The sequence below is a fragment of the Leptonychotes weddellii genome, chromosome 1 (genome assembly GCF_054177405.1).
Source record: "Leptonychotes weddellii isolate Sample4059 chromosome 1, ASM5417740v2, whole genome shotgun sequence".
In the NCBI taxonomy this organism is placed as follows: Eukaryota; Metazoa; Chordata; class Mammalia; order Carnivora; family Phocidae; genus Leptonychotes; species Leptonychotes weddellii.
In genome coordinates, this window is record NC_138369.1 from 31,620,932 (window position 1) to 31,647,974 (window position 27,043).

The 27,043-nt window shown below is 39.8% G+C and overlaps 1 protein-coding gene and 1 long non-coding RNA gene across 13 annotated transcripts in view; both read left to right on the forward strand.

Annotated features, from left to right (window-relative positions):
- MITF (melanocyte inducing transcription factor) overlaps positions 1 to 2,809 on the forward strand; it is a 217,329-nt gene extending 214,520 nt beyond the window's left edge. For all 12 annotated transcript variants that reach the window (XM_081820631.1, XM_081820586.1, XM_081820591.1 and 9 more), the window contains one exon: positions 28 to 2,809. The gene's annotated coding sequence lies outside the window, so the exon portion shown is untranslated. The remainder of the gene's footprint in view (positions 1 to 27) is intronic.
- A 987-nt stretch (positions 2,810 to 3,796) lies between these two features.
- On the forward strand, positions 3,797 to 27,043 carry LOC145721637 (uncharacterized). The gene is made up of 2 exons (XR_014145457.1): positions 3,797 to 7,031; positions 26,769 to 27,043. It is a non-coding gene; the product is annotated as an uncharacterized LOC145721637 (long non-coding RNA).

Sequence of the window (27,043 nt, forward strand, 5' to 3'; positions counted from 1 at the left end):
AAAAAAAATTTAATCGAAAGAATGTAGAGCAACCAAAAATTAAAAAAAAAAAAAAGGCAGAGAGAAAGAGATTGAGGAAAGAAAGGAAGAAATCCACACTAACCTTTTTTCATTTTGTAAATGTATTGATTCATTGGTACTGCATTAAAGATCCAGTACTGTTCTAACAGCATTTAGTTTTTCTACTGCAAACTATTTAAGGCAATACGCTATTCTGTAAAAAAAAAAAAAGTACACCCAATTTCATGAGGATTGTCTGGTTAGAAAATGTAACTGATCCCTTACTTAGGTGCAAGTGAAATTGAAGGGTTAGAGACCTAGGCTCTGAAACATGGGCTCTAATCTTGCTGTCCTTCACTCTTTGCTCTGTTACAGTTTTCCTCATCAATGAGTGTGATTCAATTTTCCATAAGATATATTTTATTTTGAAAAGGAAATGAGTGTCCTCTCAAAGTAAAATATTGAGGAGCACTGCAAGTTGTCCTTTTTTTTTCTTTTTTCTCTCTTCAATTTCACTTTTGATAAAGAAAACCAAACTGGGCACATTTCTAATTGGCTTTCCTATCTTTATTTTTAAATTATGTTTTACTGTTCATTTGATTTGTACAGTTTCTTTATTATCATCGTTCTTTTCAGTATGTTTGTATTAATTTGTAAGAATATGCATCTTAAAATGGCAAGTTTTCAATATTTTTACAACTCACTGGTGGTTTTCCGCATTCTTTGTACACACGTGGAAGAACACTTTTATGCAAGGTCTTGTGTTTAAAGAGAGCTTTGCGAATATTTTGTATATTACAGTCTCACTCGGAACTGTTTTTTCCACACATTTAAGGTGTAGTATTAATAGGTTAAAACTGGCTTTCTAGAGAAAATAAACTTACATATTTATTTTTAGTGATATAAAAGTAGCGATATTCTTGGAGACTGATAACCATAGCGTTAATACGCCCATTATGGTCATTTAAATTGGGGTTTATTTCAGCAAACTTGCTGAATTTTTGGAAAGAGAGAAATGCTGTATTGGCAAATTGCTGTTACTTGATAACAGTGTTTTAACAAGCAGCAAAGTTGTAAGTTAGTTTCAGTGCATTATCTACTTGTGTAGTCCCTTGCAGCAACAGTAGCGTTACATGTAATCTATCTGGCCTACGTGTTTTATACAGCTGACATATGGTGTTAAGAGCCAGGCTGTTGAATGGAATTTCTCAGTAGCAGCCTACAATTGAATAGCAAGTGGCATAAAGCATATCCATTCAGAATGAAGTGCCTTAAATATAGCAGTAGTCTTTTTTGGACTAGCACTGACTGAACCGTAATATAGGAGACAGTTTCAAGATGGTATCTATAGTCAAGAGGAACATGGAGCATGGTGCCTATGTAGACAATATAAGAGCTTCCCATTTTCCTTCAGATATTTTTCATATTAAATATATTTTAGTGACAGAGTGCCAACTTCTTTCATCAGGAAACCTTATTCAGGAGGGGTTTTTTTAAAAAAAAGAAAATGAGTTTAAATGTCAAATACGAATTGGTGGATGGGTATTGGAGGGTTCAAAGAGAAGGTGTGATTGTCAGATGTATGAATGGATAGCTTCCGTGAAAATAATCAACTGCATAGTTCCCATGCACGTTGGGCAATGAGAATCCTTGGAAACATTGATGATGCTATCAGTTTTATAGCTTTATTACCGAAGGGGGTAGGGAAAATTAATTCCCATTCTTTCAATCCCCTTAATTGTATAGCTCTTTTCCTAGAATAGTGATGCAAATCTGCATGAACAGCTAACTGTACCATAGTGTTCATTGATACAATCATAGCATTGTCTATTTTTCTCTTCATATTTATATGGGGGGAGGGGAGCTGGGTGCAGAAGTCAAAGATCTCGACGGTATGATGCTTGTTTTCTTTAGCTGATGGTGAGGGTTCTTAAAAATGGAGCAAGGTTGACTAGCTCCTGGCCCGGGGAATATGGCCAGGGCTAAGTGACCTTATAGAAAGCTCTGTTGAGAGGAAGCATGGCATCTCGTACCACTGTCCTGACTTTCGCAACTCCTGAGCTCACTGTCGCCTGCTTCCCCATCCCCTTCTTCTTAAGAGACAATTTCTGGGAGTGACGGGTGAGGAAGCCCAGGAGAATGCTGCAGCCTCGGGGGTGGTTTTATTTCTTTCTTTTTTGCCAAATCGAGTGTGGATTTGTTTTAGGGACTAGTTAAGCCAAGAAGCGGTGGTTTGGGGTCATCATTTATGACAACGAGAGAATGATCCACACCACTCCCCCCATCCCTGAGAACAGACTTGTGACTTGGGGTTGGGCCTCCATATGGAGTGACCAAAATGCCAAACTTGTCCACCTGCCTCCGGGTAAGGCAATGGAAATACCAAACCTTTTGACTTTGCCAAAAATCCTACAACCAACCTGGTCATACATAGGATGACATAGTGCTTTCTGGTTGTTTTTAAATAATAAAGCAATAAGAACAAATAAAATACATAGGAAGTTAAGAGATATAAAATAAAGCACAAAGGAATGCACTTATTAATATTTTTTAAAAATGCACTGGGGAAAAGTTGGTGTTGATAACAGTATATTAAAAAAACCCTATTTCTTGAAAAAAAAAATGACAAATGACTGTCTCTTGCGGACGCTTGGTACTGTAATGTTAATAATATAGTCACCTGCTGTTGGATGCAGCAATAATTTCTGTATGGTCCATAGCACTGTATATTATGGATCGATATTAATGTATCCAATGAAATAATTGAACTGTTGTTCTTGATAGCCTCATTAAAGCATTTGGTTTTCCACATAGTGGTGGCCAGTTGTTTTTAGTTAATGACAATTTTGAATATTGTTTGCCTTATCCAGAATGGTAGCACACCTTTTCTTCTGATTTAACGAATAACAGATTGCAGGAAAAATTTTAAAATGCCAGTAAGTACATTTTTTTTGTTTTAAATGCCATTCTAAGATATTACTTTTTGGTTTTCAACATTTTTGATTATGACTTGCACTCAGATGAACTATAATTATACAGCTTTTTAACCCGCTTCTGAATTTGGGGGAGATTTTAAACTCCCAGATGCCAAGAATTCATTTTAGATATAGGAGTTTTATTTAACATGTTTTAGTGAGAGGTGGCTTTACAAGAAGAGAAATTGTCAGGGAAGCCCTTGCATATTTACGAAAAAGACATTGGGTTTTTAAAATACAAATTTACAATAATGAAAGCTTAATATACCCAGGTTGCCAGCTCCTGGCTGTATTTTTTTTAAATACAGCACTTAAGAATCATTTGATAAATGTTGGATTTGACTTGGGAAGTGTCAGACAAAACATGTCTTTATTCCCTAGCTAGACCTTAAACTTCTGCCCTCTTTAAAAAATATTCTGGTTTAACCTCTGGAGAAAATGAGCAAGAAACTTCCTGTAATGCTTCAGATCTGATTGTCAGCTTTTTGTTAAATTTGATTTTTTTTTCTTAAATTGTAATATACAATAATCAAGCCCTTTCTTTTTCAGAGTTATTTGAATTATTTATATTTCCCATAGAAATGTGATTATGTGATGCCTTAAAGACGTGTAAAAGTAGGAAGATTTCCTATCTCAACAAGAAGTTTTCTGGGCAACCTTGAAAGCAGGTAAGCTGAAGGTTGGAGTTCTTCATCTCAGGAGGTCTGCAGCTGAACCGTAACCCTGACCTGGCATTTGCTTCTTCACATTCACCTCACAATCCTTCCCTCCCTCCCTTCCTCCCTCCCTCCCTCCCTCCTTTCTTCCTTCCTTTCTTTTTTTTTTAAGCGATCTTCACACCCAGCGTAAGGCTTGAACTTACAACCTGGAGATCAAGAGTTGCAAGCTGTACTGACAGAGCCAGCCAGGCGCCCCTCTAAATATCCTTAATCTCTAGCTTCCCCCTGCCAAAAGAAAACAAAAACAAACAAAAAAGCACATCCTATGTGTTAGAGCACTGTTACGTGAACATCACACATTTGCCTACAGCTCGTGTGATCTTATTTCATATTCACAGACTTAGATTTATTAAGTTTTGTATTAAGTGAACTCACTTAACAGATAAATCTATCCACGAAGTGGCAAAACCTGGACTGGCAGCTAGATCTCCTGAATTTCAATCTTGTCTCTGCCCATTTCCAGCTATGTGATTTTGAGCAAGTTACTTAGCCTCTCAGTGCCTCATTTTCCTTTCTGTTCTTTGGTGATCGTAACAGCGGCTACCACGTGGTGGTCTTGTGAAGTCCGTTCAAGTGAACAGACTAGAATTTTTGCTTGGCAGCACATAGTAAATGCTCAGTAAATGGTAGCTGTGATTTTATGATCATAATCCCCTCCATTAATAAAATGGAGCCCACCCCCTGGACTACCTGAAATCATTGTGTGTATCAAACGTGGCATGCACTGTTTGAGAAATGCTGCATTTTTGCACAGAGCTAATATTCGTGTGAACTGGCAAGGTGACAGAAGCCACAGGGTACTTTCGAGAAGAGGACCGCACTGTATCTAGGACCCAGGGTTAGAATATTTTAGAGAATAATAAACCCAATTTATCACCTTTTAAAAACATCATCAGCACAAATGACCTAAGATTTAAATTGTATTAAATGTGTATAATCTGCATGGGTGCCTCTGCCATGAGAATAATTATGCTATATTATTCCCAGGAAATGTGCTTTACTGAAGTTGAAATCTCCATTATATTCCCTAGGGAATTAAACTTTTTGATCCTTTATGGTATACACTGATGTTATATATCTCAAGAGTGATGTCTTGACTATATCCTGTCTGTTCACTTTCCTATCAATATTTAAATGGTTTTCAGGTTTTTATTTTCAATTATACTTACATTTGATGACTTCCTTGGAACACCATCTGAGGAGTTAATCTTCATAATCCAGCCAACATAAATGAACCTTTAGAACTACCCTGTTTTTATTTTTTGTGTATGCCAAGATTTAATGCATAGCCAAGTAGCATGAGGCAAGCTCATTTAAGAGGAGTGTTGTAAAGTTAGATTTTCATTATATTTAGTGAAAGATGGTGATGATCTCTTAATTCTTCGCTGCCACATCTGAGGCTCAATAGCTTCATGTCCTCACCCATACTAACATAAATCCATAATATACATCTTGTGCGGAATGTAAATGAAAAAGCTTCCATTCCATTCCCAGTTTTCCCAAGAGGCATGTACCAAAAAAAAAAAGAAAGAAAAAAAAGCAGAGCACATTTGCCATATTAAAATTGTCAAGCCCTTGTTTATAGATAAAATTTAGACATGGCTAATCTTATTTGTGTTCAATATTTATAGGTCTTTGGAGCCTATTACTTATACCAGATATACTGGAAAGTAATATAACTGTACGCAAATCCAAGTAAGTCTCAGCAACATTTCTAAATGGTAAAGGCAGTTTGCTTTTGAAAAATTTGCATTTTAAATTTCTAATTATGGAGTCAGTTGAAGTTAAATCCAAATGGGTGCAATTGTCACTCAAAATGTCTTCCATATTATTCAGACAGCAAAATCTGTGTAGATAGAAACCACTCAACTAGTGTTTCCCAAACTTTGCTTTATGGAACTAATTCCACAAGCTGTTCCAAAAGTTGCTTTGGGGAATTGGGGTTTGGAGGTTGGGTTAGGAAGCAAAACACCGTATTTCATTTTGAGGAACTTAAACATATTTGAACAGGTATCTGTACTCTGAGACTTCTCACATTCTCAAATATGCCAGTATGCACTGAGAGTCTTCAGGATTGAGAAATGTATTTAATGTTTCACAATCTTATTTGACCACAGGGTTTTGTGTGTATGTGTGTGTAAAATACTTGTTCATGGTTCCAAAGAACATAGTTTGGGAAATTCCAGAGATTTTACAGAAATTATATAGAGCTGACAAAATAATTTCTTTCATTCTTAAGGTAAGTATGCTTACATTTATTTATTATTCAATGGGTAGAAACCATTGTCACTAAAGAATTCTTCCTGAATAAGCAGATTTGCTTAGGTTTGGATTCTGCAAATATAAAATTCTGGTTAAGGAAACTATTGCTATTTAAATAATATTATTCCTGAATTTAAAAAGTAATTTATGTTATTTTTAATGGAAATAGAAATACTCTTAGGCTCACGGTCAATATGCCTTTTCTATGACTGGTAAAAAGTAGTCCTTTATATTTCATGTCTCCCACCCCTTGAAATACAAATACCCAATATGTGGGAAGAATGGGGGAGATCTCGCCTGCTGTACAAGGGGTTTATCACTTTGGGTCCTGCTCAATGATTTTTGGTGGAAGGGAGTTAGGAAGAATTGTATGGTATTCAGAATTTACATAGTCTTCTCAGTGATTTCTTTGTTTTTAAGATTTTATTTTTTTAAAAGATTTTATTTATTTATTTGACACAGAGCACAAGTAGGCAGAGCGGCAGGCAGAGGGAGAGAGAGAAGCAGACTCCCTGCTGAGCAGGGAGCCCGATGAGGAACTCGATCCCAGGACCCTGGGATCATGACCCAAGCCAAAGGCAGATGCCCAACCAACTGAGCCACCCAGGCGCCCCTAAGATTTTATTTTTAAGTAATCTCCACACCCAACGTGGGGCTCGAACTCACAACCCTAAGATCAAGAGCCGCAGGCTCCACTGACTGAGCCAACCAGGTGCCCCTCAATGATTTCTTTTTTTTAATGCAGGCAAATCCTAACAGGTTATATCTCAAAAGTTCAGTTAATTGGTTGTAGGCCAACCCACAAAAGCCACGTTAATTGTCATGGATCTGGTATATTATAGTATTAAGATTGTTTGAGAATTGAAATAGCCGTATTACAAAGTCTGAGGGAAAACACATTAGCACATCTTTCTATTCCTTACAAATGAGATCAGAGATTTCTTTCATTCGACACCTTTTTTACGATGTTTTTTTCAGCCCCCACAGTTTGTCTGGAAATAAATGGTGACCAGAGGACCTTGGCTCCGGTGGGACGGAGGAATGCGTTGGTTTATATGACCACAAAGTTGAAATGGTAAATGTAACTTCACGTGCGTCTGAATTGTTAAGGGCGCAAAGGCATTTAGTCTACCTGTCTCTCATTTTCTTGATTCTGTGCTCCTCTTTGCAGGTGAGTCTTCTCCATGTGGACCCCACAGTCCAGCTGAAAGCCGACGCTTCCTTCCCAGTGTCTATGGTCAAGTCCCTGTATCCGTTCTGGTCAGGCCCCCTGAGTAAGAGCACCATGGCAGGAAGATGGAACACACCAATTGGCCAGGTCTGGGTCACATGGTCCACTCCACTAGGTTCCCTCAGCCACACCGAAACCGTGTGGACCAAGGGAAAGGAAGGTGGGGTTAATTCACCCAGACTGCAAGGAGTGATGCTGAGCCTAAAATGGGGAGGAGATTCTGGGCAGACAAAACCCCAAGTACTCATTCCTGTAGATCTCAAGAGGTTTGGGCAAGCTCTCCCTTTGCCAGTCTCTTGCTCCTCCCACATGTATCAATTTGGGATTTTTCTTTCCTCTACCTTAATGGCAGGATGGTGGGAAGGGAGGGAAAGAAGGTATTCAATGCCTAGAATTGTATCTCCCTCCTCATCACTTGTGGCTAGTTTTCCACAATTCTCCAGCTCTCACCCCCGCCCCCACATGGAGATCCTAAGACCCAAGTTCTTCAATAAGATGTCGAGAGGACTCCCGAAGCACAAGTTCCTTTCAGTACACAAGAACTCTTACTTCCATCATTTCCAAAGCCCCCTGGGCTGTCAGGGTGTGTTCACTTGCTCATGACAGAAACCAAACTCCCATCTGGCTCAAACTGGAAAGGGAGATTTGCTGGTCACATAAAAAAACTCCATGGATGAAACTCGGTGTGGTGACCTCCAATCCTCAAATGACAAGGTCATGAATGGTTTGCTGTCTCCTACTCACCTCGGGTCTCCTCTCTGTTGGCCTCATTCTCATGCAGGCTGTCCTGGTGAGGCGGCAGAATGACTGATGCCCCCAAACACACCCCTGCAGTTTATCAGCCAGCCTGGAAGAGGTGTTTCTCTCCTCCCAGAGTCTCCTTGGCCCAGATTGGCCAGTGTGCTTATTCCAGGACCCATACCTGTTGCCAGGGGCATGGAACAGACTGATAGGTCGTGCCTCATCATGTTTCCACCTATTGAGCCAGGTGGCCTCTGTCCGTCTGGAGGGGAAAGGGACAGCCCTGAAAGCTGGGAAGGTGGTCCTCCTATGGCCCTTGTTCACTTGTCCTTTCCGTCTGTGGGTGCCTACCTCTTGCTCTTCCACCACTGGACTCTTTATCATTTAGGGCTCAGGTTAAATTTTACCTCTTCAGAGAAGAGGGCACTGACCACCTTTCAGAAAGAAGTTCTATTTGTATTTTTTAATACGCCATCTTGTTTATTTCCTTCAGAGCCTGTTTGTTCTACTTCTCTTCCTCCCCCTCCTGATCTATCTTTCCCCACCTTCTCCTCCACCTCCTCCTCCTTTCTTTAAACCAATGAGCTGGTTTCCTGTCACTTGTATATAAAATAATCATATTTGCGATCGGTGGAAAAGTACTGGCAATTTATTATCAATAAGTATGCAGTCTTTTTTTTTTTTTAAATAACATGAAACATAAATAAGATTGGAAAAAAGTACTAGCTTGAAAGAATGTGTTTGCTAAGACTAGAAATATGTTTACAAGGACATCATCACATCCTATTCCCATGAGTTCTTGGGAGAGTACAAGTTCCATATGAATTAAATAATGTAACTTGTATCTTTAAATGGTCCAAATTTTCTCTTCTCTATTTTGATGATAGACTTTCTCAAGTGTATTATTCCCTGCCTTTTGAGACAGAATATCATGAAGATAATTTTACCTGAGCTTGATGGCACAGGGTCATCTGTAAGGTCCTTATTTCACTGAGCTGTAAGACGGCGGTGTCCTTGGGGGCTTCAGAGCTAGAATGGGGGTTGTGGTCCCCATATTAAGGGCCCTAGAGACAGTGCTCTTACCCTGTCCTCTTTCCTCCCCAACCCCTTCCAGTGTGTTGCTGCAGCCCTACCGTGGGTTTGGGAGAACTGCTAACCCAGTCAAGTCATTGACAGTTAACAGAATTGTGTCTTGTTTGGGGGAGATGCGCCACGGATGAAGATCAGGGCATTCTTACGTGCAGTGCATCATCTTTCCGGCTTTCACTGTGGCTGTGCAGAGACTGTTTTCTCCTACTTTCCTATTTCCCACCGGTCTTTAGCTAACAGAAGTTGCCAATTTGTGACTTGGTTAAAGACATTTTACTGTGATTAGAAACCCAGGCCAGACTGGGATCACGGGCTTCTGGGTTCCTACACCTCTCACAGGCCGTTCTTCTCTCCACACTTTGCAAGAGTTTCACTAAATTAGTTCAGCTCAGGCGATGACAGTGGTCAGCGAATTCTTCTCTAAGGAACCAGGTAGTGAATCCCACAGGCTTTGTGGGCCAACAGGAAAAATCAAGGATATGATATTGGTACGTGAATGAGAAGGGAAAAAACAAATTTCCATGGATTTTACATGAATGAGTTTCAAGGTATAAATAATGATAATCAAGTATAATTTTTGCAACACAGTTTTACTCATGGGAAGAATGAAATCCCTTTTTGGGAGGGAGTGACATTTTGCTTAATTGGGATTCAAAGTTAGTGTTCTTTAGTATCAAATTCATTGTAAATAGTCATCTGTAAAAGCCATCTTAGCTTACAGGGTATTTGGGAACAGGTAGTGGGCCAGATTTGGGCCACAGTTTCCCGACCCCTGGACTATGGCATAAACTGATCATTGTCCCTCAATATCTGTTGTCTCTTCTTCCTTTTAGTAGTATAATGTTCTGAACTTTAGCTCAGCTCCTAGCCACACTGCTGGCTTCCTTTCTTTCCAGCCTCCCTTGCGACTCAGTGGGACCAGGTCATTCCATTCCAGATAATCAGATGTGAGTAGCCCTCCGTTCCTTGGAAGGAGTAGATGCCCTGATGACTATGGCAGAGCTGCTCCACCAGCCTCTGGACTGCTGTGTGGACAGGACAGAAACTTATTTCAAGTCTATATTTTGAGATCATACAGTTTAGTTATACTCTCAGATACTATATACTGTATGCTCTACAATTCAAAGGAAGACATGTTCTCTCTTTCTCTTCCATGTCCTCCTGTTTTTCCTTCTTCATTCTTTTCTTCAATGACATTACTTCAGGATTTTCACCCTCTCCTCCTGGCCTTCCTACTCAAATCATCTAAATCAATGAGTTTTTTTCTCTTTTTTTTTTTTCCTGCTTAAGCAAAAAACAGATTAAATTCCCCTTTGTAGCTTAGATGAGAATCATTGAATAGAATTTAAAAGCTATGTAAGGATTTTGTGTATTTCCAAGATGAAGCTCATGAGATGGAGTTCCTCTTTTGTAATAGCAAGAAGCAAAACAAACTTGGCAAATGTAATCTTACCTTGGTTAGCGAAACCTGCAGGCAGATTTTATCTGTTTATAGGGGTTGTTATAAAAGGCTGGATAACAGCCTTGACTGTTTCTTTGGTTGTCAGCTGAACTTCAGTCACATCCAGTTTGAGATGAGGAACTGCTGAGCATAGAGTGTTACACACAAACACACACACACATGCACGCACACTGCACAAAATTGACAATCATAGAAGAGGTGTTGAAACTCTTACAAACACGTTGTCTGTGGGCTGTGATTCACTGCAAGAAAAGAGGGCTAGAAATGCATTATTTCTCATCCTTTTACAAGGCTATGGGGTATGTGATTTGTTCTCGGACAAGTACTTTCAGCTTTCTGAGTCTCAGTTTCCTCGTCTAGATGATGGGGCTAAAAGTGCCCATTGCAGAGGGCTGAGGTGAAGGCTGAGAGAAAATGTAAAATACATGTCTTTCCACACTGGACGGTTGTTGTTATTTTCTCTCCAGTTGTGTTTATACCACACGTTTTCTTTAAAGCCAGAGTTGTCTTTTCTCCATAAAAAAGCAATTCTTATTAGCCAGCATATCCTAGTGACTGTAAAGCCCAACCTGCTTTTGGTCTCAGTGATTGAAATGGTTTGAGATGTCAAACTTGGATTTTCTTATCTTTTCAACACAGTTTCTTGAGGAAAAAGGACAGTAGTTGTTTTTCTTGTAAATCAAAAGTGCTAATAGAACCTTCTCTGGGTTTGCAGATTTTTGTGCAGGACCCACACAAGTTCCGTCCCATATACCAGGCTCTCTAGCATGGTTAAGATCATGGTTTGAATACAGACTGGTTTGAATACAATGTCCTCCACTTGGAGCCTTGTCACTTGGGGCAAGATACCTAACCTCTGTTTGCCTCTTTTTCCTTGTGTGTAAAATGTCAGTAAATGATATTCCTTACATCACACAGTGTGGGGCTCACTGAGTCAGTACATATCAAAGCATCTATGCCTGCCATGGACTGATATTCAGCAAATGTTAGCTTGTACTGTGCCATGGAGGCTGATGTTTTTTTGTTTTTTGTTTTTTTCTTGGATGGGCCTTCCATTCTAGCAATGGGCAGTTCCAGCCAGCTCACTACTTTTCTGGTCTTCTTCTTTCTGGTTCCAGACTGTTCCATTTATCTATTGCTGCATTAAACAAAACAAAACAAACAAACAAAAAAACAGCCCAAAATTGTGGCAGCAAACAAAAACCATTTTGTTGGGCTGGGCTACAGATTCTGTAGGTCAGGAATCTGGACAGGACGTAGCTGGGATGGCCTATGTTTTCTCTGCTCTGTGATGTCTGGGGTCTCAGCTGGGAAGAGTCCAGGGACCGGTGGTGATTCAATGGCCGAGGGCTAGGATCACTCGGAGTCTCCTTCGCTCACAAGTCTGGCGCCTGGGCTGTGTGACTCAAAAAGCTTGGCTCAGCTGGGACCATTAACCAAAGTGCCCACACATGGCCTTTCCACGTGGCTTGGGTTTCTCCCAGCATGGTGGCTCGTTTCTGAGAAGGAGCAACCCCAGAGCAAATGTTCAGGAAAAAAAAAAAAAAAAACAAACCCAGACAGAAACAGCATGGCTCTTTGTGACCTGGCCTCAGAAGTCAGAAAGTGTTACTTCTGCTACTCGGCTGATCTAGCAATCCCAGGTTTTCTCTGATTCCAGGGAAGGGGGCATGGATGCCACTCTGGATGCAGGTGCCAAGGATCTGAGGTCTTGTTTTCTTTTTTAAAACTTTCCTCCTATAAGTTTGGCTCTGTTTGGAACTTGTTACTCAAGTTCTGGTGAGTGGTCCCTAGTCTTCTCTGGTTGCTGTGTCCCCTTGACTAATCCCAACCTGTAGGATTTGGGCTCTAGAACATCCCTCTGGCAACCTTCACTTGGTCCCTCCATAGCTCAGACAGCGTTTCCTGTTCCTGCTCACTACCCAACCCTGCCTCCCTCCTCCTTTCTTTGCTCCAGCTCATCTGCCTCCAGAACACTCACTGAGTGGAATAATTTTTTTGTAATGCTAGCCAAACTTTCCCTCAATACTATAACTTCCTCCTTAGTCTACCCACAACTTGCTGAAGCTCAACGGTTCCATGCTTAGGGACTCAGAAAAGGAATGTTTCTTCAGAAGGGGGAGAGCCGAGGAGGCTCTTCATAGGAAAATAGAAAAGAGTATCACTGCATAGGACAAATATTTGGATATAAAGATTCTCCGGTTAGGGGGTCAGAGGGAGAGTAATGAGAGTAGAGGTATGGGTAGTAGCAGTAAGACAGGTCCTGTGCATTGTTACTTTGGTGAAGGGCTATGGAGACGGCAAAAATCACAAGTAGTTTTATGGGATCCAAGAGCAGAGAGGACATGAAAGTCTTCTCAGGTGAGCTCCTGGAGAAGAAGCAGTGTTCTGGAGGAAAACATGATGATTGCAGTATTGGGGTGGGATGGGACCTTAGACAGCATCACCCACTAGAAAGACCTGGAACTGAAGAAGGAAACAACCAGTCAGGGAAGGACCTTGCAGAGGAGGATGAGAAAAGACTCATCACTCACCCACACGAGGCCATCGCCAAGGACCAGAGAGAATACCATGGAGGACATGGTGCTTTGCTTCACCTAGAGCCTCTTTTCTATATTCTCAGGAAACTTAGACAAAACCCCATCGGGGGCGCCTGGGTGGCTCAGTTGGTTAGGCGACTGCCTTCGGCTCAGGTCATGATCCTGGAGTCCCGGGATCGAGTCCCACATCGGGCTCCTTGCTCAGCGGGGGGTCTGCTTCTCCCTCTGACCCTCCTCCCTCTCATGCTCTCTGTCTCTCATTCTCTCTCTCGCAAATAAATAAAATCTTAAAAAAAAAAAACCCATCGGAAAAGGAAGGGAACCCACAAATGACAAAGATTAATCTTCCACCTCCTTAATAGGAAGTGGTAGTTTCAAAGGAGAAATTAAATCTAGTTTTAGAAAAATGAAACAAGTTCCCTTTTTTTGCACACCTAAAGATGTATACCACGATCCATGTTCACTAGATATATTCAGTGTTTCATATTGAGGTTTCTGGGGAGAGGTGGATATATGCAATAAAATTCTATATGACATTTTTTATAATCAATTCTTATTTCTTTTGCAGTTTTATTATATATTGTGTTTCTATCAAATACATTGATAGAGACTTCGCTGTTGAGTAAATGGAAATTGTGAATGAAAGTTACCATTCATTCATTTAAACCTTTCTGAGCAACCACTACATGTCAAACATTGTTTTAAGTGGAGTTAACAGAGGTAAGAAGGCTCACATTATAACAGCTCTAGAACAGATGTGATTTTTTGGTCTCATAGCTAGGTCTTAGGTTTTTAGCTAGACACATATAGATGTGGGGAATCTGATCAGTTAAAAAAACACACACATCCTTAGAGCTTCTTCCTCCAAACGCATAATAAGGATCCCCATAATTCCCCTCTTCTGTGTTTTGGTCAACAGAGTCAAGAGAAAGGCTTGAAACACACATACACACACATGCATCCCCACACACCATCTCTTTATTCAGTACTGGGATGTGTTGTCATTGCATGATATATTTAGACAAAAACCACTTACTTTATAATGATCTTTGTTCACATGAAATCTGCAGAAATAAATAGTATTACTGATTTCTTCTTTTGTTTGATGTCAGTGTGAGATATTTATTAAGAAAATTCGCTGGATGTAATGTCACCTTAATTATAGTATGAGAAGGCTTAATGAAGGCAGATTCCCCTTTATAGCTTTAGGCTTTAATGCCACTAGGCTCTTCTGTTTATTCCAATGAATTACATTCTGGCACCCACGATTTCATGTAACAAATGCATAACTAATGTGACATTCACACAAAACATCACATTAGTTCCATACGATCAGTTCTATTCCAGTGAACACCAAACCAAATCATGTTATTGTAATGTGAGATGTGATTTAATACCCTAATTTGTAGGTAGTTTTGTCTGAACCTAGCATTATTTACACCACGCACGGTGGTTTCTAAGACATACTAGATGCACACTTTATCTGGCTTGGCTAACTCCCCTCCCCCAAGAGACACACCCCTAAATAATACATCAAATAGCCTGTTACTAAATGCATTCTCAACTATTTTCCTACCTGGTTCAAAATTACTGGGTGGCAGTAGTTGGCTGTTGCAATAACTCAAAAATTCCTGTAATGTAACATGCTTTCAAATTTGGAGAACTAAGAATTACAGAAGAATAGAGACTATCATTCAGCCCAGGAAAACTTACTAGTTGCATAATATTATTTATAAAACAAGGTCAGGATTACTCTGTGAGCATAAGTCCATCTATTTTGAAATAAGGCATTATTTCTGCCTGGTGTCCTCTCCCTACAGTCATATGGTGAGCACACTTACATCCTTCAGGTTTCAGCTTGTTATCTCCTTTCTAAGAAGGCTTTCGACTACCCTATTTAACACAGCCCCCTCTGTATCGCTGACTGGCTCTCACATCACCCTGCGTGGCAGTATCTGGTACCTGTCTCTCTATCTGCTCTTTTTCCCTGGTAATAAATTAGTGCACAATGTCCAGGCAGGCAGGGAACCACCTAGAATGAAAGCTACATGTTCCAGCTTCTCTTAAAGCCCCAGAATACATCTGGCTATTGGGAGAAACACTGAAACATCTTTAAGGGTTGGGGGGAGAGGTATAGTCCTCTTCTTGCCTTTGTCCTTCATATAGTTGCAACGGCTGAAATCCAAGCCACCATCATCCTGGACCATGAAATAGAAGCCATGTGTTTAGAATGGTGAACAACAAATCTATGTCCTTGATGAATTCATGAAGCTGCCTTACCCATTCTCTCTCTCTCTCCCTTTTTTTTTTTTTTTTTTTAAGATGGGGAGAGAGAGGGGCGCCTGGGTGGTTCAGTCATTAAGCGTCTGCCTTCGGCTCGGGTCATGATCCCAGGGTCCTGGGATCGAGCCCCGTATCGGGCTCCTTGCTCAGTGGGAGGCCTGCTTCTCCCTCTCCCACTCCCCCTGCTTGTGTTCTCTCTCTCTCGCTCTCTCTCTATCAAATAAATAAATAAAATCTTTAAAAAAAAAAAAAAGATGGGGAGAGAAAGAGACAGATAGGGAGACAGAAGCAGCAGAGGGGTAGGGAAAGAGAGACTCTCAACCGGGCTCCACGCCCAGTGCAGAGCCAGACGCGGAGCTCAATCTCACAACCCCAAGATCATGACCTGAGCCACAATCAAGAGTCTGACGCTTCACTGACTGAGCCACCCAGGAGCCCCAACTGCCTTACGCATTTTGAAGAGACTTCCTTAATGTGAAAGGAGAAATAAACTTTTGAGACCACAATCATTATTCAACACATAGAGCAACGTGTCCAGCATATTAACCTGAACCAACCAAAGAGAAGAGGCACGAATCAGTTGGAATGGATGCCAATGTCAAAAAATTGCTGTGGCTGAATCACAGCCTTGGTCTGAGCAAAATGATTTTGAATCTCCTGTCCCTTGCAGCTAAACCTAATTTGAAGTAATATACTCTACTTCTTTTTAACCCTTGTTTTAGTCTGTGATTATCTTTTCATTGTTTTACTGATTGATTATCTTTCCCTCCCCTTAATATCTAATCTCTGTGAGGGCAGAAAATGCCTCTGGGGTTTGCTGCTGGAACACAACTTCGTGGAACGTGGGAAAGAATGAATGAGCTAATTCTTTAATTTTTTTTATTGCGAGATACAATATTTTGGGAATTGCAGATCTGGAGGAGTGAAAAGAATTCTATTTGGAGGACTAGGGTTGGCAGTGCAATTGACAAAAGTTTTTTTTTTTTTCCTTCTGACTTGAAAAAAAAAACTGATGAAATTAGTGGTAGATAAAAATTCATTTCTCGCTCCTAACAAGGAATCACAAACAATGGAGGACATATAAATAGAGTAGCAGCTTTATTAATAATACTTTCCTACTCCATTCGTGATCTTTTGATGACAGCCGTACCGGAGGCACTCTTTATCAGGCACTAAAGCAATTTAGATGCTGTCACATGCCTTTCTTGATATATACGTATTAGACATAAAGCAGTTTTCTGTTCTTTAGCTTATTTTAGTATATAATTAAAACTCTGACTGTCTGCTACTAAGCAACGGAGCATGGCAGAGGTTGATCACATGCTATCACAAAGATAGAAAGAGGAAAAATAATAAAAATAATCATACCCATTCCTGTAATCAGCCTTCAGATCTTAATTATGTTTTAACTCCTTTGTTATGCCAAAGGCACTGCCTATTGGCATTTAAAGGACACTCTCACTTCTCTGCCTAAGTTCAATCTAGTTGTTTCATTTGGATCCTAGTCCATTTATGGAATCCTTCTGGGGGCATTTAAGGTCACAAAGGATGATAGGAAACCGAGATAGGAGTCGGGAGGTTTCGGTTCCATTCAGCCCCCAACCTGGCCAGGTGTGTGCAGGGAAGCAGCCAGATTCTAAACTCGAGGAAAGGGAGGCTGGGGTGGGGGGTGGCGTGCAAGGCTGGAGGCAGGGGGGAGGGAGGCATTGGTAGGCGAGCAAGTGTGTACATACCCAAAACAGCCCTCTGCCACCTTTCTGCCTGACTCAGGGGCTGACCTCTGAAGTTTCGATTGTATATTTCACTCTGCTTCCAAAGACGCCTTTTTCTTATACTCTTAACTTTTATGTGAATGGTAATTTCTGTAGAGTTGTGAAGCGCGCCAGTTTTGAAGAATATGTTCAGAGGGAATAGCTCTTGCTCTGTTCTGACCCCCACCTCCCTCAACTCTCCAAAAGACTTCCGAATACGAACGAATCCTATTCATTCACTCATTCACTCATTCATTCACTAGCGAATCACTTCTGAGCCCCTGTTTCAGGTCAGGCACTATTCTATGCGTTAGGGCCGTAATGGTGGGCAAAACTGACACCTGTCCCCTGGCAGAGCCCCATGCCATAGGAAAGACAGCCAATAAATAAGAGAAGCTTTTTTAAAAGGAATGAGGGCTTACGTTGTACTGAGCTCTCACTATGCCAAACACAGCATAGTCTCATGATGCAGTTTACTCTTCACATTAGCCAACAAGAGCACAGCAGTGGTGCATGGGCATGAGATGCACTGCCTGAGCCTGATTCCCACTGCTGCCACTTCCTAGCTGTGTTATCTTTAGCGAGTTAATTAATCTTTACCTGCCTCAGTTTTCTTATCTGAAAAATGGGGGTTCTATTTTATGGGGCTATTGGGAGAATAATTATTTAATGTATTTTAGAACAGTGCTTGGCTGTTGTACATTGGCCCAGATACCTATTACAGATAGATAGATTGAAGCATAGAGTGATTAAACAACTTTCCCCAGTCTATTCAGATGATAAAAAGTGGGAACCAAAATTCCAACCTATGTCTCTTTGCCTCTATAGTGTGTGCCCATAGCACAGTTCTGCTTGGTTCTTCTGGCTAAATTTCCTCACTTCTTGGAGAATCAGTTTCTGCATCTGCAATCTGAGCATGATAATACCAAACCCCTCCCTTGCGGTGTGTCGTGAGATTCAGCTGTGAGAACGTACTTGAAAGTTCTTTGAAAACTGTAAAGCATCATGGAAAATACAAATTTATTACTATTATTGATTTGTGTTTTTACATTCAATGCTTTAATTTGCCTGTGATGAGTCTCATTTGTATATTTGTCAGATAAGACTTTCTGAAACTTTTCTGTTTATTTTTTTAAATTTTTGTTTTTATTATGTTATGTTAATCACCATACATTACATCATTAGTTTTTGATGTAGTGTTCCATGATTCATTGTTCCATGCAGAACGTGCCCTCTTTAATACCCATTTTTTTTAAAGATTTTATTTATTTGAAGTCGGGGGAGAGAGCACAAGCAGGGGGAGGGGGAAAGGGAGGGGAGAGACAAGGGGAAAGGGGGGCGGGGCAGAGGGAGAGGGAGACGCAGACTGCCTGCTGAGCAGGGAGCCTGACTTAGGACTCGATCCCAGAACCCTGGGATCATGACCTGAGCCAAAGGCAGACACTTAACACCAACTGAGCCACCCAGGTGCCCTTTTCCTCTTTATTATATGATCAGCCTGGGAGTCTCTGTGCTGCCTCCTCACGGTCCTTTGTTGGTCAATCTACTTTGTCAAAATGATCCCTTCTGTCAGTTCTCCTCTAGATGGAAGAGGAAAATACAGCAGATAGGAACCTGATGCCATCTAATGTTTTGGACACTTGTTGGATGTTCTGTGAAAATTTTAGTTTGGGTGGTGGGTGAAAACACTCAAACTATTGGCCAAAAGCACGGGAACAGAATCTGACTTAAGTGAGCCTAGCTAAGGGAGGCTTCATTGAAAGGATAGACAGCAGGGTTGGAAATCTACAATAGCCAGCTTGCCTTCAGGAAATCAAGTTATTCTCCTTGCTAGCAGCGGTGACCTCCTGAGGGTTCTAGATAAAACTGGCCAGTTCTATCATCTAACTTGGGATTGGTTTCATCTGGAGAAGTCCAGTAACTCCACAGGAGGAAACAATGTGATTTCCGTAACTCAATTCAAGGAATCACCTGTCGAATCAGATTTATGTAAATCTACACAAGTCCTCTCCATGTAAGCAGTAGGAGGGCTATGAAATGTCCCTCTTTTCCAGAGCCACCCGTTCTCTGACACTCATACTACCAGCCCACCAAAAGATTTCTGACCATGTTAGATGTTCCAGAGCCCAGACCTAATTACTTTCTTTTGCAGGGAGCGTTGGGAGGGATGATGGTTGGTAACTATTAAGGCCATACAAGGACGTAAAGAAGATCTGGCGTTAAGGAGGGCAGGAAGAGCTGTCCTAAAACAATTAGCTATGTTAGGAAAACTGAAAAAGTATATTTATGTGCTGGTGCCTTGGCATTTGAACTTTACAAATTCCTGGTGGGAGGTGAACAAGAGGAAGGAATTCTTGAGGATACCTGGTAGTCTGCTCCATTATTTTTCTTTGGCTTTTATAATCTTCCTACACACTAAGAAACTAAAACTGACATGACCTCTTTTCTTTGTCCTTCTCTCCACCCCTGAACTATTCTCCTCACAAGCCGACTGGTGTCTCTTCTTAGTCATCTTAGTCATGCCTCAAGACCCTCCATTGTCTGCCCCAGAAAGAGAGAGCATGAGTAGAAGAGATTGAAAGAGCCCAGTGGAGACAGAGAAATGGTGTAATTGGTCAGTATCAGCCAACGAACCAGGTCCATTGGAGACGATGTCTATCCTTGTCCCTATCAGCTATCAGGGGGACAGAATCAACTTTTGAGACTTGTTCTTATCGATAAAGAAGTTGCAGATTGGGCAAGATTTCCAAAATCTATTTTTGATCCTCTCTTGTGATGGTGTTATTTTCCACACAATGGGTTCAACTCCCATTGTCTCGGCCTTCAGCTGCACATTACAGATACTTAGCATCAGTTATATTGTCAAACCTAATATTTATTAACAACCTTCTTAACTGTAGCAACATACAGATTACTTTTAAAAATAGCCATCAGTCTCTTTGGGAGTGGGGTGGCTCAGAGTCTTATACACCCAAAGTTTCTCTCTTAACTACAGCCTGACATGAGCACTGTCCACCTGATGTTTTGGGAAACAGACTTACACACAGGTCTGTGTTTTATGCTTCTAGTTCATCTATGTGGTCCCACTATACTTTAAGTACTACAGGGAACAACAGAATCTCTACTCTTAAGGAGTCTTAATCCACAGTGGATCATGACATATATAAGATTTTAACATTTCCTCCAAGCCCAGCTGTGCAATGGGTAACTAAATTGGCTCTTTGAGACAAAAAACTTCCTTCAAGAACAACTTCTGTTACAATTGCTTATAAAAGTTGTAGCTACTCTCTTCCTTGTTCCTTTCCTTTTGGGGTTGTGCCTCGTGGTTGGCTACCACTCAGGAAAGCATTATAATTGTAGGCACTAGCTTAGCCAAAAGGCCATGTTTTAGCTTTAGGGTAAACTTGTTAAAATTGGGCCCTCAGCCAGGGTCATCCATCTAAGAACATTGTGAAAGCGTCTTACGGTTGTTCATCCAGCTACGGTCTAATTAATTTTCAAATGGACAAAGTGGCTTCTTGGGCCATGTAACAAGGCATTTTCATTCATTTAAGCGAAGCTGGATTTGGCTCGGAGCAGGGTCACGAGAAATTCTAATGGCTTCTTCTCTTCTTTGTGTGTCCTCAGGAGAGCTTGCGTTGATGTCAACAAAGCAAGATTTGTGCTCCGGGCAATCGGAGTAGAATCAGTTTCCAGAGAGCCAAGTTCTTTGACTTCCCCTAGAAGGAAAGGGTATAGAATTGAGCATATGGGAAGGCTCTCTAAACCCTTTTACATTATTGGATTTAGCTACGCTCACATAATGAAATTGTTGAGATTGTTTAAACCTTCTGCAGGGACTTCTGTTAGCAGAGAAGAAACTTGTACTAAAGCCATAAGAAGATTGTGTTATAGATATAATGGAATCTTTTTTATCTTTTGCCTGGTTTTCTGTGTAGGGCTGACATTTTTTTTTTTTCTGGGCATGAAGCCAAGGGTCTATTTAATTTCTCAAAATTTCCCATGGTCACTAATATTGTCCCCCTGACGGCAGTTTCATAAATTTATAAATAAAGACAGAGCCATCAGAAAGGTTGTGAATCCTTGCAATTAACTTCAAATAACGTGTGGAAGGCTTTTTTTTTTTTTTTTTTTTTTTACGGTCGTTATTTTGCTCAGTAAACATAGTGACGCATATAGAAAGCATGCTCTTGATTCTTCGGTACATTTTTCACTGATCTTACCTAAATTCCAATAAAATATTGAACTTTATCTTTGCCTTGAAACCACATGTATGATTAAATAAGGCTTGAATATAAAAATGCAAGTTGACTTACATCTGATGAATTCTCATGAACAGTTGAATTTATGTCACTCATCTATTTTTATTGCATTTAGGATTTTGGGGTGATGGTAGCATTTTTTATTTTGAATATAAAATCTTGTTTTATATTTTTACTTTTAGATTTTCTAGGAGGCTTCTTGCCAATTTAGAGACAGAATTTGTTTGGTTTTGTTTGGTTTTTGTGGGGTTTTATGGTTTTTGGTTTTGGGGGTTTTTTGAAAGAGAGAGGTGGGGGGTAGGGAGAACACAGGTGACAGGCAGTTTCCCATTAAGGACCATCATGAGAGTTTGACCATGAAAAATGTGCCTCTTTGAATATCACGATGTTCCGGGAAGTGACTGGCCATAGAAAACCCTCTGCCCCTAGCATTCACTTCAACAATGTCCCCAAATTACTCACTTGCTTTTTTACAGCCAACCAAGGACCACCAAACATACCTGTAGAAAGTCATCCTGGCTTCCAAAAATCCCACCTTCACAGAACCCTTACCAATCACAGGTTGTTTTAGCCTTCCCTTTTTGACACTCTAAAACTCACTATCCCTTCTAACACCCTTGAATCTCTGCTGAAAGAAAAGTGACAGCCGATGGGTTCTTTTGCGAGTTTATGAATACATAGTGTTTGTTAATTTTGTCTCAGACTTAGGTTTGTCTTTGACAGATGTATCCCCAACTTAGAACAACACCTTGCCCATAGAAGAATCAAATATTTACTCATTCAACAAATACCTGCTGATTACCTACTACATGCCAGAGACCTTTCCTAGCACTGAGACAGAAGAGATATAATTTGCCCTCTGTCCAGTATCCTAAATTTCACAAATAATAATTTTAGGATATAATAAACAGTTTCATAAATAAGACCTTATCATTAACAATGATATTGTAAGTGATAACTTAGTATTAACAATGCGTCCTGAGATATAAGCCTGATGTTTTTAGTGTAGAGAGAAACAGTTCCTCCTTTATAAGTGTAAGGGAAAGCAAACTGTCCTACATGACACCATAAACTATCCGTGATAGAAAAGCAGCCATCTCAGCACCTCGCATCTGTGATAAGACAGGCATTGCATTTTCTAAGTTAAGAAACAATTAGTTGACACTTGCACAAAAGAGTTTTCTCTGGCCGGTGATATATAAGGTCTTGTATTTTTTAACTCCTGAAACTATAACAGTAATTGTATAGTGATATATATTGACAATATTCCTCTCTTGCCCACATTGTAGCTCTGTTTTCACGATGAAATGAAAGAGGATATTCTCGAAAAGCTAGCGAAAACAATGGAAAGCAAGACTTTATGCCAAATATAAACATATTTCTGTTTAGCAAATAGCAGGGGCATAGAAAACATTCCCATTTCTCTTCTCACGTAACAGAATGTTCTCTGCTTACTGTATTAGTTAACAAATTCAAGTCTGTTTATTTTGTTTGAAATTCCACTTCATCCATAAATTACAGCGTTACACAATAACACCAGAAGGACAATATCACCATTGTTTGCGTTTACAATCATCTCAGCCCACAAAATTCTGTTCCATTGTCAGTTGCTGTCAGCAAGCCATTGTTGTTTTCCTCTATCCAGGGTCTCCCGACTAATATCATTCAAATTATTTAGACACTCAGCAATGTTTTTGCTATCAGTGCAGACTTCTAAAGAGCTGGAGCCCCAGTGTGATGACCAAATCACCCTTGACTATTTATCTTTCCAAAGGCATCATTTCCCAAGGCTGGAGTAGCTGAGTTGCAGCGTGTGCATCCCGGGGGTGGGGGTGGGGGGGCGGGGGGAGCTTCCCCTGCTGAAACTGGTTCGTTCCATTGGACAATGAGGCTTTTCTGCTAGACTCTCTCTGGGCACGTACACACTGAGACGGTTCAGGGGAGGGTAGGCAGGTCATTGATAACAACAGTTCCCAGACTTCCTAGAGTAAGGAATTTTCAAACCAAATGTGTATACGTTGTTCTATTTACTAATTCTCTGTATGTCCTTTCATAGTTGCAAAAGAACTCCAGGCACTTGACCAAAAAAAAAAATAATAAATAATAATAATAATCTATGAAAAGCAAGTCTCTGTCTCTCCCTGCTCTCCTCCTTAGAATTATATTCTTTTATTCATTCTGCATCTATTTATTCTGAGCCTCCTGTGTGTTAGTCATTGGAAATAGACACAGTCCTTCCCCTCTTGGGGGATACAGATGTTAAGTTGTTTCTAGTGGTTTTTTTTCTAAGATAGCTTTTGTGCGAATGCATATACATAATATGTATTCTCTCATTTCTAAACACACAAGTAGTGATTTACTATACATACACTTTCATGTTTTGTTTTATTCTGTTAACAGTTTGTGGAGGAAGTTTTTTTTATTTTTTCTGTGCAACATTCTTTTTTCCCTTTCAGATAACACCCTGATTTTATTTTGGGAAATTACCTCTTTCTTGCTTTGCATGTTCCTTATGGGAACATAAATTACCTGGTAGCCAAGGGTTGGGTATGAGACCCAGGACCCAGCCTCGCTCTCTCTTTTTTTTTTAAGATTTTTATTTATTTGAGAGAGAGAGAGAGCATGAGAGGGGAGAGGGTCAGAGGGAGAAGCAGGCTCCCCGCTGGGCTGGGAGCCCAATGTGGGGCTCGATCCCAGGACTCCAGGATCATGACCTAAGCCAAAGGCAGTCGCTTAACCAACTGAGCCACCCAGGAGCCCTTTGCTCTCTCTTCAGAGCAAATCTCAACCCTCAAATGACTCAGGATTGAGACAACAATATCCAGACAACATGACGGAGTGAAAGCTGATGTTGAATGGTCGGGAGCTACTAATTCGTCATCTTCTCTCCAGCCTTCTGGCCATTCTGTGACTCATGTTGTCCCAATTCATTTCATTTTTGCTCGAGTCCTCCAGAATTGATCTCTGCTGCTTGTTACCCAAGATGTTTAGCCCAAGACATACAGTCTATCAGCATACCTAGACCTATCTCATTCTTTGTTAGTATCTCAAAGGCATCCAGTTCTATCGATGTACAGGTCTCCCCCACTATCTGACAGCAGAGCATCCTTTGAAATATTTTGTAAGCGGGAGTGGCGTAAAGTGAAGAAGCAATTACCATTAATTTATACGGAAAAATCTTGAGCATTCCCAGACCCCGAAAATAACTTCTTAGGCTTTTCTAATACCTTAGGACACATCTTGCTAACAGATGAGCAAAATAAGTGGAGATAAAGCACAGATGCTCGCCAACGCAATTCAAAGCGTTGGCAGCTGGATGCTGAGATGCTGAGTGTGTTTCCCGGGGAAGGAGCTCGGCTGGTGGGGTCTCTCTCTCTGGGCAGGATGTGCTGCCTCTAAGGGCTCCCTGCAAAACAAACAACACGGTTTTCACTTTTCAAGCAAAAGTGAAAATCCTCTTCAGATTTCATTTGATTTGCAAAAACAAGTACTAACGTAGGTCTTCCATGAAAGCAAAGTGACATAAAGCAAACTTTCAGAAAGTGGGAATGCCTGGATCATAGTTTCTTGAGCAGCCACTTATTACTGGACATTTAAGATGTTTCCAGCATTCCGTCAACAGATACTTGAGAATATACACCTACACACACAATATATTCTTGTATATCCATCTTTGGACAGATATATGAATATGTTTTGGGGGATAAACTTCCAGAAGTGAAACTGCTGGGTCAAAGGATATTTTTATATATTTTTAATAACATCAAACATTGTTGAAAGCCTTCACATGAGGATGATTGTGTTATTGTAACTATCGATTGAGAATATAAATAATGAAAAAGTTTTAATGACACTTTATTTGTAACAACTCTTTATGGTCACTAAGTGAAAATGTAAGTCTTGCTGAACTTAGAAAACTGGGAAAATAATTATAAACTTACAAAAAAGCCAACCACCAAATCACTTATGATTCTCTTACCCACAGTGGTAGAATTGTATCCACTCATTGTTATTTTTTTGTCCAGCTTTTGCAAGTGTTTTTAAAAAGGATTATTATCAATAAACAATACCATCATAGCTAGAAGTAGGGGCCATTAAATGTATGTCTTGAATTCTGAATATATGGGATTTTCTAATTATATTTTTGATTTCCAATTTAATTGCTAGTGGTAAGAGAACATACTCTGTATGTTTTCAGTGCTTTCCAGTTTGCTAGGACTTGCTTCATGGACCACTGTATGTTCAGTTGTGGTTACATTTCTGTTTGTCTTTGAAGAGTATCGTCTCTACTTTTGAGCAGCATTCTTTGTACTTGCTTTGAATTGGGTTTGCTAGTTGTGCTATTCAAATATACAACCTTATTGGTTTTATTTGTCCGTAACAGAGAAAGGTATGTTAAAATTTCCTACTATGATTTGGATTTGTCTTTTTCTTCTTATAATTCTGTCATTTTTTGCTTCACATTGAGGCTCAGTTGTTAGGTATATATAAATTTAGAATAGTTGTATTTTCATGGTGAGTTACATATTGATTATTAAAATTGTTCCTCCTCAACTCTAGTAGCATTTTTGACTTAAATTTGTTTTTTGTTATTCCACAGCTTCCCTTTTGTTAGTTTATATGGCATAAAATTTTCTTCTCTTTAAAATATTTTGCTTTTAACCTATCCCTTGTAAACAGCTTGTAGTAGATTTTGTTTTTTAACCTAGTCAAATAGTCTTTGTCATTTAAATACAGCATTTAGTACACTTATAGTTAATGTAATTATTGATATATTACAGAATGTTATTTGTCTAGCCTGTTCTTTTATTTTTTTATAGTATTATTTTGGGTTAAAGAGTTCTTAATCCTCTCATATTTTTCTCTAGGAGTTTGAAAGTTTTATTGACATTCTTCTGTTATTTGTATGGTTATTACATACATTCTTGACTTACAAAAGTCAACTATTAGTATTTTTAACTTGCTTATGGATAATTTGAGGACTTTAATGCTAGTCACTTTAATGCTATTTATCCCCTACAGATTAATATGACATTGTGCACTTTAATTTTATACATGAGAAAAGCAAACAAAACATTAGAGTAGTTGTTTTGTATATTTAATACCCATTTTGACATATCCACCTATTTACCATTTTTGCTGCTTTTCAGTCTTTTCTGCATCTCTGTTCTTTCATGTGGAATAATCTTTCTTCTACTTAAAGGACCCTCTTTAATATATTCTTTAGTGAGCATCTGCTGGTGACAAATTCTTTTAGTCTTTTAGAATGAAAATGTCTATTTTGCCTTCATTGGGAATTAATTTTCTTAATTTGCCAGTTTGACAAGTGATAATGGTATCATACTGCTTTAATTTGCATATATTTTATATATTTACTACCTATTCTCTTTCATCTCCTAGGTATTTAATTTCTTTATAAAGTTAAAAGCAATTTTTTTTTTTTTTTTTTGCAGGAGACGAGGAGAGGCTAAATTATTCACATAATTGAGGTGAAGGCAGTATGATCTATGTTTTCGGTAACGTATCTGCTCATTTTGCAGGTGTGTCCCTGCACACACAAAGACACAGGGATCTGTCCAAGAGCTGTCTCTAGTTAATAAATTAACTCTTCATATGGACAAGTCCATTATTAATGACATCAAGACTTTTAAACCATTCTTGACGGTCACTCTTATTTCACATGGCAAACTCCTGGACCAACTTTTCCACAACTGTGTGACACGTTAGG